The following is a 1827-nucleotide window of genomic DNA, read 5'->3' as shown; positions in this document are numbered from 1 at the left end:
TCCCTCCAGGGTTTTGATGCTATAAAGCCTTAAGAGATGTCTGTGGTGTGCTCTAGTAGGTGAGGCAATCATCCCCCTGGGGATCAGGGTTGTATGTACAATTCATGGGACTTCTGGGATTCATTTTCTTTATCCTAATTGCCAACAGAAGGTGTGATGATTTTTTTTTTTCAGGGTTCACAGTATCATAGAATCATAGAACCAACCAGGTTGCAGAAGACATCAGAGATCATCAAGTCCAACCTATTAGCTAATGCCTAACACCTCATGACTAACTAAACCATGGCTCCAAGTGCCACATCCTATCCTTTTTTGAACACCTCCAGGGATGGTGACTCCACCACCTCCCTGGGCAGCACATTCCAATGACCAATCTCTCTTGCTGGAAAGAGCTTTCTCCTCACCTCCAGCCTAAATTTCCTCTGGCACAGCTTGAGACTGTGTCCTCTTGTTCTAGCACTGGGTGCCTGGGAGGAGACCAACCCCCACCTGGCTACAACCTCCCTTCAGGGAGTTGCAGACAGCAAGGTCTCCCCTGAGCCTCCTCTTCTCCAGGCTAAGCAACCCCAGCTCCCTCAGCCTCTCCTCACAGGGCTGTGCTCCAGACCCCTCCCCAGCTTTGTTGCCCTTCTCTGGACACTTTCCAGCAACTCAACATCTTTCTTAAACTGAGGAGCCCAGAACTGGACACAGGACTCAAGGTGTGGCCTAACCAGTGCTGAGTCCAGGGCAGAATGACCTCCCTGCTCCTGCTGGCCACACTGTTCCTGATACAGGAACACTGATGCAGGCCAGGATGCCATTGGCCTTCTTGGCCACCTGTGCACACTGCTGGCTCATGTTCAGCTGCTGTCAACCAGTACCCCCAGATCCCTTTGTGCCTGGCTGCTCTCCAGCCACTCCTACCCCAACCTGTAACTAGCTTTGAAAGAGATATTAAAGAGTCAACAGAAGGTGGTGAACTGAGCCTACATGTACTGATGAAGTGTACTTCTTCTCAAGCCCTGAGAGAAGGAATCAAAGGAGCTGAGGCACAGTATGCTAATGTACTCTGAAAGCTCTTCTACCTCCTGCTTTGTAAACTGCCTCAGTGTTTTGCTGCACTGGTTCCATGTCCCAGAGACATACAGAGGGATGTCTCTGAAGAGGAGAAGAGGTGAGGCTCTGCTATACTGAGTGCCATTTGTCTTTAAATCTTTCCTTAAATTACAGGTTCACAGGTGCAGCAGGCTGGAAGGGACCCTCAAAGGTCACCTTCTCCAAACCCCCTGCAGTCAGCAGGGACACTTCCAACTAGATCAGGCTGCCCAGGGTCACATCAAGTCTAATCTTGAATGTCTCCAGGGATGGGGCCTCAACCACATCCCTAGGAAAACTGTTCCAGTGTTTTACCACTCTCATTGCAAAGAACTTCCTCCTAATATCCAACCTAAATCTACCCTGCTCCAGTTTTAAACCACTGCTCATTGAGAAGTAACTCGATTTTGTATTTCTATATATAGTTAATTGTATACATCAATAAGGTGAGACCTTACCCTGGTGGGACCTCAATGGATATTGAGTCCAGTTTTGGGCTCCCCAGTTCAGGAGGAACAGGGATCTATTTGAGAGAGTCCAAAGGAGGGCTGCAAGGATGCTGAAGGGACTGCAGCACTGCCTGGTGAGGAGAGGCTGAGAGCCCTGGGGCTGCTTAGTCTGGAGAAGACTGAGAGGGGATTTAATAAATGTTTGTAAATATCTGAGGGCTGGGGGTCAGGAGGGAGGGGACAGGCTCTGCTCACTTGCACCCTGGGATAGGACAAAGGGCAATAGATATAAACTCCAGCA

The sequence above is a fragment of the Melanerpes formicivorus genome, unplaced genomic scaffold, assembly GCF_026170545.1.
Source record: "Melanerpes formicivorus ecotype bairdi unplaced genomic scaffold, bMelFor1.0.p_v2 SCAF_85, whole genome shotgun sequence".
In the NCBI taxonomy this organism is placed as follows: domain Eukaryota; kingdom Metazoa; phylum Chordata; class Aves; order Piciformes; family Picidae; genus Melanerpes; species Melanerpes formicivorus.
Note: the sequence above shows the minus strand (reverse complement) of the source record.